Raw genomic sequence first — 12,440 nt, 5'->3', positions numbered from 1 at the left:
GTGTGGAAGGAAACGGGTGTGGAGGAGGAAGAGGCGGGTATATCTCAGTGCCACAATTTGCGAACGAGCACGTATTACATCCAGGTGTGCTTAATGATATCCCCGCGCGAAAGTCTCAAGACGTCTCGGATGCTTTTTCTTTCTTTCCCTTTCTTTCTCTTGCCCGAGTGTCGTCGCCCGTTTCTCGAGTAATTTCAGCTTTTGTGCTCGCGCGAGGCCGAGGATATTTTTTTAATTAAAACGCGCCGAGGGGGTTGGCGCGTTTAAAGCGAATTCGGTCGCTCGCGTGCGACTTTGAAGCGAGACTTTTTCCTCATCCGATACGGCGCCACTGTCCGGCTGTTAAAACGAGATAATAGGGAGAAATGTCCTTCCGGGGCGATTCAAGCGGGAGATCTTCAGGCTTTCGCGCCTAGGGTTGCCTGCGTCTCTCGGCAGTAATTCCACCGACGTCTCTGTGTTATCCGAGATACAGCAGGATACAGTTTCACAAAGGCACCAAAGGTAAGAAACAGGCGTTCCCTGTGTATAATCGTCATCCGATAGCCAACATAGTACTTTCTCTTTAGACGCTCTCTTCTTATGACCCTTCGACCCTAACCTACTAGTCTACCTAATATTTGCCTCATCGCCATTTGTTTTTCCATTTTGGTGAAAATTAAATGTAAATTCTGAAACTTGACAATTATGACAAATGGAATATAAATTGAGTTAAATTTTGGTTTTTGTGTGTATGGTATAAACAATCTTAATACATTTCTTTTATAAATTCTTTTTTCAATGTATAATTGTGGGATACAAGATAACGCTGTGAGAAATAAAGTTAACTTAATTAAGTTAACAAAGAAAACGATGAGAAAGAAAGTCCTACAGGTCTCATATTTTTAACAGACACCCTCCGTGTGGATGGTGTTCAATCACACCCGAGAGAAAGACGACGCTCCGTAAGCCGGGAAATAATTTCGTACGACGACCGGACGAAATCTCAACATTATATGCATTCACCTAGTCACCGACCTAGTCTTTTTCGCGAAATTTTGAAAGAAGTAAGGAAAAAGAGACAGAGGGCACTAAATTCTAGGGAGGTAGTGAACGTGTACGGACTGTAAGCTGCTATCGAGCGGATAGGCGTGCGACAACCCCTCTCCCTTCGTCGTGCTCCCCTCGGCAGCCCCAGAGTTCCCTTTTTCCTCCTGCTCACCACCCCCTAACCAACCCCTGTCCTCCCTGTTCGCCCTCTACCGCCTCCTCTTCCTCCTCCTCCTCCTCCTCCTCCTCTTTTGCCCCTCTTGGACCGAGCAGCAGCGACAGGGTGGTCGGTGGGTGGAAAAGGGTGGAGGCTGAGGCTACACGTTTTCCCACACTCGCCCTTCTCGCTCTCCCCCGACCCTTCTCTCTCTTCGCCATCCAACGCGGCACCCTTCGCCCATCTCGCCCTTGCTCGACCCAGCTCCTCACCCTTACGCTCCCTTGCCTTCATTTCTCTCACCCTCTCTCTCTCTCTCTCTCTCTCTCTCTCTCTCTCTCTCTCTCTCTCGTCGCCTCACTCACACAACCACTACTCATTATGTAGTTACCACTACACTACCGTGTATTGCTTCAATCTACACCACCTCCTTCTTCGCCACCTCCTTCGTTGCCACCTACGGCAACCGACCGCCAAAGGACGGTCTTGCGTCTAGTGATGGCCCTCGAAGCAATAACCAGCCGCAATTCTCGAGCGAAGTACGAGTGTCCCGAGTAGAATATCGCGACGACGTCCTTTGGGTATCATATTAACTCCTTGATGCATCTAGTCCTTATATATAAGGGCGATTTCTTTGATTCAAATATTATTTTTTAATACTATTTATTTCTTTCATCTGTATGAGAAACATAGCAATTTTGTAGAATGTCATTACTATTTGTCATCCTTCTTCACATTCAGAGATTTAGATTATTATGTTCGATTTTCATATATAGTTGATACGATCAACGTGCCACTAAGGTTATCAATTTTGCATTACCGAAAGTACAGAGTAAAGAGAGTCAAAAAGAATTCATATCAAAGTCTTCACTTTCACCTACGTAAAAGCAGCAAATTTGCAGTATTTAATTTTACTTTACAACCATATTGAGGCTAATATTAATATAAATAGTACAAATTATTTCCATATTTGATACTGATAATATACAAGTTTCTATTTGGAATATTGGTCTCTCAATGGCATACGGTTTTGAATAGCCATAGATTCGGAAAGCATAGATTGGGAAAAGTTACTTTACAAGTTACTCACAAGTTACTTTTTATTATGGAAATTGCGTACAATAAGTTTGGGTATTTTATTTTTTACGTTGTATTCTATCATTTGCTCCAATTTTGTATTACTTTTTTCTATTAATTTTGATTTAATTTTGATAACAAAGACATAATAAGGTAATCTAAAAAGTAAGTCTTATAAAGTAATTTAAAAAGTAAAACTTTCCCAATCCTGCATAGATATCTATGTATATATATATATCAAGATTAAAGTACGTGCATGCGCAACATAATAATTGATGCGATAACAGGTAAGTAGTCACGATTGTATCAACTATTTTACAATCAATATTAAACTTTATCGCGTGTCGCAATTAATTTCAATGTGTTATACCTTCTAATTATTATCTCTCTCGCATACTCGTGCCAATACTCGCGTTCAACCGGTCCGGGTGGCCACGATAATGACTAATAAATCCACCTATAAATTCTCAATGGACCGCCGCTCCACGTCGGTTTGCTTACGTTTCCTTTCGTTTAGCGGGATTATGTACGGTATATACCTGATGCGCGCGGGCACCGGGCACGGTCGGCGGTTTGCTCTTCTCTCTTTGCAGTTACGACGATAAATTACCCGAATCGCAGAGAAAGAAAACACGGGAAACGAAGTGTACCCGGTGAGTACTCATTCTCCGTACTCGCCTGACCGCATTCCGACAATAATCACTTCATCCACTGTCTGTGCGGCTGTGCCCGTGCGCGACGAATGGAGGACCTTAACTACTTTCCACTTACGATTTAATTTACCGACGGCGTATCGTTTTATGCCGCCCGCGGCAATTACGCGTCGGCGAGATTTATCATCGCGCCTGGGAAAATTGAAATTACCGAAGCGTCTCGATACGCTCGCGCAAGTGGAACGTGACTTATCGATTAGAAACTTCGGCTCTTATCGATGTATCGAACGTCCCGAAACGAATGCACTTTCTTTTCCTTCGACTTCGTCTCTCTCCTCTCTTAATTAACTCACGATCTGTTAATTACATATCGTGCGAACGGGCGAAAATAAATAACGAAAAACTTACCTATCGCGAATCCGTCCAACGGCTTTCGCTCGAGCGGAATAACGTAACGCTTCATCACTAAACTCGTTCACCGAAACTAATAAAAATTGATCCGCGTAGGCTATAATTATCTCCTGTAAAATCCAACATTACGCCTTAATTCGATTCGACCGCATAAACGTATGATACGGAATTGGATTATCCGCGAGATTTTATTACGATTGCGACGGGATACGAAGCGGATATTCGCAGAGCGTGCTAGAATCTTTCTCGCGGATAAACCGCGAGAAGAGATACGTGTGAAATATTAAGATTCATGGATCTTGAATTGTGCATGTAACATGATATGTGGGTGAGAAATTTCTTTATTCTAAACTTAATATTTTTTTTTTGTGCGTCTTACGTTGCAATTACACACGAAAAAAGTATAATTGCGCAATCGATTTTCCTCCCCTGAACTTTTTCCTTTCCCTCTTCCCTTTCTCTATCCTCCAATAATGAAACAAAACAGAATCATTCGGGAGAAGAGAACTCAAATAAGATATTAGAAAAGTTGCGTCAGTTATGTGGGCCGTTATTATCTAACATCACTCCAAAACAACAGCAGCAACAACAACAAGAACAACAACAACAACAACAACAACGGGGCGAAAGCAGTTTGTGTTTGCCGTTGTACTTCACGTATAACATCAGCCTTGAGGTTCTCACGTGCGACCATCGGCTCGCATAATCGATTATCGATAGGCGGCGGGGAGGATAATCTCGGTGCGAAAGCTCCGAGCGATGTCATGACCCCTTAAGAACGCTCTTCTCTCTCTGGGAAAAAAGTTTCTCCGATAGAAAACTTCGACCGAGTGCCGTGAACTATCGAACCGGTGCGGCGCGACGGCCGCGCGAGTAAAGGATTGCCGCACGTGTATATACACGGCGGTTATAAAATAACCACACGACAATCTGGGGGATCGGTCGAAAGCGATAAAAAAGTAAAATGTTTTATATTTGCGTGAAAACGCTCCCGAATTGATATGGCCGCGAATTCGACGCGGAAACTTTTATTTGGAAACGTCCTTGTGAAAAAGGAATAAAAATATGATTTGAAAGAGTACGTACACACACGCATGCATTGTTCTAACTCTACGATGCGTACGACTCGTGAAATATTGATAACGTTTGTCGAGAGGAATATAACTCTGCGTATCTTGCGTTTGAACGCTCACAATTTTCCTTAGATTCATTGTTCACGCGCGTGCGCGTGTTACACAAGTAATTCGCCTCTAGAGATAATATTCGTATTCGTAATATATATTACGCTCGTGCTTTGCAGATTATAGATTTGATATGAATTTTAAAATTTGCAAATTGCAAAATTAGCCATTATTTATCACATTCATTTCAACGCTTTATTAAATACATATTTGATTCAATCACTCGCGATGTATTACGACGTATTTTCTGTGAAAATACAAAACTTTTGCATTATTTCCGCGTTTCAAAAATATTGTGGCATGTAAAATTATAATCTATGGCAAGGATATTTTAAAAATTATCCTTTGAAAGAGACATTTTCGGATCTATATATTTATTAGCACCATACATAATTCATGTGAAAGGATATATTTTAATTTTATTTATTACAGATTTATCTCGTGTCGTCAGTTGAATTATAGAACAAAAGAGTAGAAAATAATTTCGTCATCTCTCAGGGATCTCTTTGAGATAAGGATCATTTTGTTCACGAGGAGTACCTGCGATTTCGCCCAGCTGTCGCAGATGATTCGCGCCCAACCGATATTTCTCTCGGCAACACCGACTAGTTATCCTCGTTAGATCAGTTCGCGACGACGCGGCGTACGGCCAATTCTCCGAGGGTCTCTTACAACAAGTTGGACCAACCTGTCGGGGGTCGAGGTCGTCGTCGAGGGCGAGGGTGGTCGATCCGGAACCGATGGTGCGCGCTTGTGTACACCGCGCTGCGTCGCGTCGCGTCGCGTCGCGTCGCCCGGCGTCGCGGAGACTCGGCTTGGCACGACCACGAAAAGTTTCGCCGGTCACGTTCAACTTTCGCGCGCCGTTCGAAAAATCTCTCTCCCTCTCTCATTTCCTCTTTCACGACACCGCCGACGGCGAACTGGGTCGCCGACCGAGTGCCCCCGAGTGCTGTGCCGTGTCGCGAGCAGCCCCCAACGCCGTCTCTCCCGATCGACAACGGGCGCCTTTGGCCGAGAAAAAGTTTTCCCTCCTATCCACGGACTTCCGAGAGGTGACAACCGGCGAAATTGAACCGCGACTCGTTGCTAAACCGCTCGTATTGCACCTTTCCTCTTTGAATGTTCGGCAGCGGCTTGTCGAAAAGTTCAACGATGCGATAAGAACTCGCTAAACTGCCGACAATTATCAGATACAAAGTTTTATTATGGGAACATGTTTTATAATAACAGACGATATAGTGTTTCGCTCTCGTGAGGTGTTAAAAGACACAGATAAAGGTGCGATATTTTAAACAATACGAATGTGTCAACAAATAATTTTTTCGAGAAACGATAAATTTGGAGAGGAAAAGAATGGATTACTTTCTATAAATATATATAACACATTATTTATATATCATTATTTTTCTAGAAGTACGTCGTTTTATATTCGGCTCTATCAAATTGATATATCATTTCAATGTGAAATTGTAACTGACGTATTTGTAATGTAGTGTCAACATTAAAATCTATTTATGTGCTGAATTATTTTCGAAATTTTTTAAATATATTATTTTTAAGTTAACAGCCACTCGCGTGGCCAACAAACGAGTTTTCTGAGTAATTGATTTTCTTGAATTTACTCGAGCTCTTTCTTTGTTCACTGTAAGTTAAGATAGTTATATAATAACGGACGGATGACGGAGCGCCGCCTCTGATTTTAGCGTGATTTAAATTCCAGCTACAGAATGCGGTTGACAGGGCTAAATAATAAAGTCGATCAATCAAGTCCAATTTTGGTACCGTCCGAGTAACTTCGCGCGCGAAGTGGGTCATCGACCGAATACACTGCACGTCGCGTGTGCGTTCGACGTCCGTCACTGGCGAAGAAATATTTGCGCGCGATAAAAGCGAAATCTTCCGGAACGCGTCTCGTTCGGTTTTCCATCGAGGGTTTTTTCATTTTTTTTTTTTTTTCCTTTCTTTTTTTCCTAAATCGTACAGAGATAAACGAACATGGGCTCGCGATGGAAAAATCAACAATACATCGGAAATATTTGCAAAGATGAGATATCCACAAAACTACGCTCGTTGCGCATATTTTGCATCGTGCGAAAAAAATCACCGCGTAGATTGGGTCGTACAATCGATTGCGAGAGGAAAAAGTCTCTCCTCGTCCCGCCGACGCGTCTTTGGGCGCAATCTTGGATACGACCTCGCAAGTGTCATGATTCAGCATTGCAGACCGAACGAGAAACAACGTCTAGAAAATGTAGGTACTTTAAAATATGCTTGTACAATATTTTGATATTACAGTCGAAATTGTGCGTATAATATACAGCTGCCGAGCGTTCTGAGAGAGAGAAAGAGAGAGAGAGAGAGAGACAGATTAAATCATCTCTGTTTCTTACACTTTTTTTGCATTATACTTGTTGTATATTATTCTATATATCGTATAACTTATGTGTAATATCAATGTTTGAAACGATAATAATATTATTTATTCATCAATAATAATTAAAAAAATTTCTTATTCATTGTCATTTTTTATTTTATTTTGTAAATAGAATCAACTTTCATTCATTTCCGCTAAAACAATTTCGGCAAATTGTTTATCTGCTCTCTTTCACGACCATCGAGAAAATCGTGCGTTTCAAATACTTTCTATCTAATTCAACGCTACAGTTTGAACAGTTTAGGCAAAACCTTAAAATTACGATGCCGCAATCAGCGAAGTAAGCTCTCCGGAATGATAATCAGGCGAGGCGTCGGCGTCGGCGTCGGCGTCGCGATGCGTTTGGCAATTTCGTGGAATCGAGTCATCGCCGGCGGGGAAATCTTCGAACCAGTTGCGTCCTTGCCGGGAGAAACTTTTTCCCTCAACATTCCGGGGGATATAAACTGCGCGCGCGGCAAGCGGCGGCGCGAAACTTCCGACCCTTAACCCGTTTTCAGATGTTCTCCGAGTTCGCGGGAGGGAAGTTCGAAACTTTGTCGGGAAACGTCTTTCGCGGGTTACATTCAATCAAATATGTACGATTCCGAGTGCGAGGACAAAATCTTAATCGGAATCCTTTAAATTTATATGCCCGCGAGGCAGTTAACGTCAGCATCTCTATAATTCACATTTACAATTCCTAGGCGAATGAAGTCGTTTTAAATCGTCGAAAAGGAAGTTTCAAGTTATATGCATAGAGTCTCGGCGTTGTGTACTTTGTTCGCGTATGGAGGTACTCACGAAATGTCTCTGTTTTTGGCCGCAGTTTGTGCAGTTTAGAATTAGAGGCAAATTGTCTTTCGAAGGAGATCTAAGTAAGGAAGTTACTTTACATTGCAAAGGAGGAAGTGTTTACTTTCAATGACGGTAACGAAATCTTATTTTTTTTTTTTTCTTACTTAGCTTCAAGCGAATTTTAAATTAAATTCGTCAAAGTTAATTAACGATATATTTAATGCAACGAGCTTCTCACATTTTCACCATGAAAAAACATTCTGTATTCGTAACAGCTATAATTAACGAGAGAAAATATGACGGTTCTGAGACATCCTGCATATTACAAATAGATAATATTATATACATATGTATCCACGAATAGGGGCGTTCCACGATGCGTACGTTATCTGCAGTAACATTGCGGTAACATGACTATAACACATTGTAAAATACAGCACGTTGGTGTTGAACCGGACAAATGCGTGTAACAGATCCGCCTGTATGAAGTTGAGTGCATTTGAATTTGAATACCACGGAGCTAGTTTACGCTTAACGTATCACAGCGGTACTAAGAACACGAAGTGATAAAACTCGCGAAAAAGGAGGAAAGCGCGAGAGTGGAAATATGAATGAAATCGCGTCGAAGATTTATGAATTAATGAGCAATTCACAATTACGTATCCGCTTAACTTTGCCGAACCTCATGTTCTAATTATATCTCATTTAACCAAGGGGCCAGTTTAACCGGTTCAAAGTTAGTTTAAATACGGAACTCGATTCCTATGTTGTTAAATGAGCATGCGTCACATACATTTTTAAGGGACTTGCACACATAAATAATAAAATATATAAATGTACTTTTCTCACATGATTACAACTCCACCAAGAATCTTGCATTATACATCCTTAGCGAGTCCTTGCATTATGAATTCGGTTGAGTGTGTGTGTGTGTGTGCGTGCAAAATTGTGTCGGGCAGTTTCACAAAAATGAATGAAATCGTCGTAAAGTTTTCACTATGGAGAAGAAGTTTCCACCATGCGACGAGAAATCACCACGAAGATCAACAAAGTGAACTACACTTATCTCATGTACTCCACTGCGGTCGCGAGGATTAAGAAAACAGATCGAAGTATCGCGAGATCTCGGACGCGCGTGCGAACGAGCGAACTTCCTCCTTACCGATCTAACGGGTGAATCACGGCCCCGTTAATCGACCCTGCCGGCTCACCCCGAAATTACGGAAAAGAGCCCCGCGTCTCTCTCTTTTTCCCTCGCCCTCTCGCTCGTTATGAATTCGGTTGACTCTCTCTCTCTCTCTCTCTCTCTCGCTCGCTCTCTCTCGCTCTCTCTATCTCTCTCAATACGCGTGTGTGTTTCACCCCTATCCCCAGTGCGGTCTCTCGACGTTACACCGCGCGCACCACCGGTGCACGACGCGCGATACTCGACTCGCGCGTTGTAATGGTCGATCGCGGCTTCGACCCTCTTCCGAGCCATCGAACGGCCCGAACGCGGTCGGATTTTTCGACGTTTACTGCCTTTAGGCCCCTGGACCATGCGTCCGTACGCCCTCCCGCCTTCCACCAACCCCTCTCATCCCCATACACCCCCGGATACTCAAATTGACCCGTCGTGCTCGATCCACCCCCTTCTACTCCTCTTCCGCCATCCGCAGCGAGCAGAGTTCCCCCCTTCCACCCTCTGCCATCACCGCCACCGCCGCCGCCGCCGCCACGGCAGTTGCCACAGCTTCCAACCTTTTTACCCCTGCACCAACCCTGCTTTTTCCCCCGTTCCGCCCAGCCGCCCTCTTTGCCTACGCTACCACCCTCTATCCCCCTTTTTATCCCGCTCTCCCTTGCGCGCACCACTCATTATAGTTTCTCCCTCCCTCACCGCGTTCACTCCCACCCCCTTCATCCATCTATCCCTCTTTACCCCTCTTCTCCACGCGGCCACCACCTCCTCATCCTTCCCCTGCCCCTCTTCCTCCTCACCCGCCTCAGCCACCACCATCCGCTCGCTCGCTGCTGCTCTCCCTTCCACCCTTATACCGTCGCCCACCCTCCACCCGGTTCAACGCTCTACCGCAACCCTGGGAAAACCCTGGAAAATCCAGCGGCGTGCACCTAACTTCACCGTGGCGTATATGTGTGTGTGTATGTATGTGTGTACGTACGTATGTATGCATGCATATATGCTACACGTGCGTGTGCCGGTGACACACGCAAGCAGAGGTTGCGTGTAGCTACCGGGTGTCCCGAAATCATCGTCGCTTTCTTTCCTCAAAGAATTTTTATCAACTATTTCTAATGGAGCGGAGAGATTTTTTTCTACAACTACACAAATAATACCACCACCTGCATTTTTTTTTTTTTTTTTTTTTTTTTTCAATAAAAATGAAGGAAATCTAGTTAATTGTACGTGAGAAGAGACTTTTGTGTCCTAAAGTAGGACGTGCGAAACCCGAAGAAGAGTAATACCCTTTGAAACGTTTGAGGGGAAACGGTCCAGTTCCGACTTGAGCAGCGGGGCTTTTAGGTAAAAGAAACGATTTTTGGAGCACCCCATAGGCGATGTTGCGCGTACGAGCGCGTATATGCAGGCGCCGCGGGAGGCATGCGTACGTAATGGGCATCGGCCAGGCCGTTAGCGCGAAAATTGTTTATTTAAAGCCCGAGCGGATGCACGCGCGCACGGGGATGGTCGCGCGTGCGCCGCGCGTGCACGCATTGGAAATTGCATATGTAAGAACGGTGAACGTGAACGCACGTGAATGCACCGTGCGTTCGATTCATTCCCGGAGATCTATTATCGGAGATCTCGGAAGGGAAGGAAATGGAGAAAATTTGCAAGATACTCCAAACGCTATAAGGAAGATCGGAGACAAAGGAGATCGAAACAATGGAGAAAATATATGGAGGGAAAGATCGAGAAAATCGGTAGAACTCGTAGAATTTCTCGCTACAGCGGATAAGGATGAGAGAAGGATCGATGGATCGATGTCTAATTACAGTTTAAAGAAGTATCGTTCTGTTATTAACGCGAAAGGATGACGAGGTTAATATGCGTACGCTCGGGAGAGTTCAGTTCTCTCTGATCATTCGGATTGTAAAGATTACAGTCCTAACTACGATCTGTGTCAACCACCGCCTTTCTAATACTTTCTCGGACGGTGTTCATTTTTTCTTTCCGATTGATTCGCACGAATAAAGTAACAACGATCCCAGTTACCACGCTCGCGATTAACAATGTGCGTTAATAGTTACCGCACCTGCGTTTACTTATGTACGCGTTTCCCGATATATCTTATATTGTCATTACGTTGGTACGGGCAAATATTTGATCGCGATACACTCGGACGAAAGCAAACGCCTCCAGCTATTATGGCAGTGTAATAATCGGGCGCGTAAACCTGCAGGTAGCCGTGCGTTTATATTATATATTACACTACATTACATTAAGCATGTTGTATGCGTACAACGCGCCCACCGCTGATAAGCGCGCGGACTCGTGCAGGTTCACGTAAATCGCGGGGGCCAGCCCCGCCAGCGATATACGTCGTGCATGGGGGCGAATTAATACGCACGTGCTTGCCGTGCGTGAGCTTTGGCAGTTGCATCGAGGCGAAGATAGCAACCGGGGAGAGCTGTTCGATGATCAAACTGCGCGCGAATCCAAGAAAAGCAGGGAATCCATCTGTATTTTCGATCAGGCGTTACACCGTTATAGTGTCCTTCGACTAACTTTGTCAAAATTATCAGAGTCAAAATTATTGCTCATTATTGCCCAGTTGGATATCAGGGGAGTGACGGTAAAACCAAATCCCCTTGAGTCAAATAACAATTTTGGTTACTTTTAACTTTGAAAATGTAAATAATTTCTATAATTACTTTCAAGGTAAACAACGTCGCTATTAACGTACGCACTTGGTAAATAATAGACTAAATTTTAGTCAAATTTAATATATTTTCTTGAGTTTAATTGTTCAACCACTCCAATGTTTTAGTTATATTAACGACATATTGAGTAGCGTCGCGGCCTATAGTAACGATCAAAATTAACTCAAATTCGGTAGAATTGGACATTAGAATTTAGACAGCTTTTCTTATCGATATAAATATATCTCTTTTGAACTTTTCGAACATTCTGTAAATATGTTTCTTTAGCCGATTAGCATTCTTCTGCTTTTAATAGAAAAATTGACACGTCACGCGGGGATATCACGACACAAAGGACCCAATTATTTCGGCATACCTTCTCCCGGGAGTGAGGTTTTTTTTTTTTGTACGAAATTGATGAAGATTTTCATGTCCACGTTGTGCCGCATATAAATCATATTAAAATGTATTAATCGACGTTGCGAGCAAGGCAAAAATAAACACGTAGCGTATGTACATGGGGTATGTGCCGTATTAAAACTGTAGGTTTTACATCCGCGCTGTGGGTGATTTATGCGCGTTGCAACGGCTCTCTCTCTCTCTCTCTCTCTCTCTCTCTCTCTCTCGTTGTGTGCTCATCGATGCAGGCTTCGCGATTTCAGATCCTGGGTTCTCCGGTGCAGAAAAAAGCGCGAGATGAGGGCTCGGGTCGTGGGTCGCCGCTAGGGCTCTCCACGAGCTGAGCTTTTCCCGGATCCGCGAATTTTACCATTCGTAATGTTCGTTTCAGTTCATTTACGAATCGCCCCGGTTTACATTTATCGCAAAATCCTGATTACGCATTAATCAACGCA

General features: G+C 43.6%; 2 protein-coding genes across 3 annotated transcripts in view; one reads left to right on the top strand and one right to left on the bottom strand.

Moving 5' to 3' along the window:
- LOC108749397 overlaps positions 1–12,440 on the top strand; it is a 133,656-nt gene that overhangs the window by 10,030 nt on the left and 111,186 nt on the right. The gene's annotated exons all lie outside the window — the stretch shown is intronic.
- The window catches only part of LOC108749398, a 118,891-nt gene that overhangs the window by 16,751 nt on the left and 89,700 nt on the right, over positions 1–12,440 (bottom strand). The window lies entirely within an intron of this gene.

The sequence above is a fragment of the Trachymyrmex septentrionalis genome, unplaced genomic scaffold (assembly GCF_001594115.1).
Source record: "Trachymyrmex septentrionalis isolate Tsep2-gDNA-1 unplaced genomic scaffold, Tsep1.0 scaffold29, whole genome shotgun sequence".
Classification (NCBI taxonomy): domain Eukaryota; kingdom Metazoa; phylum Arthropoda; class Insecta; order Hymenoptera; family Formicidae; genus Trachymyrmex; species Trachymyrmex septentrionalis.
The sequence above is the reverse complement of the archived record's forward strand: the minus strand, read 5'-3'. Positions and strand labels throughout refer to the sequence as shown.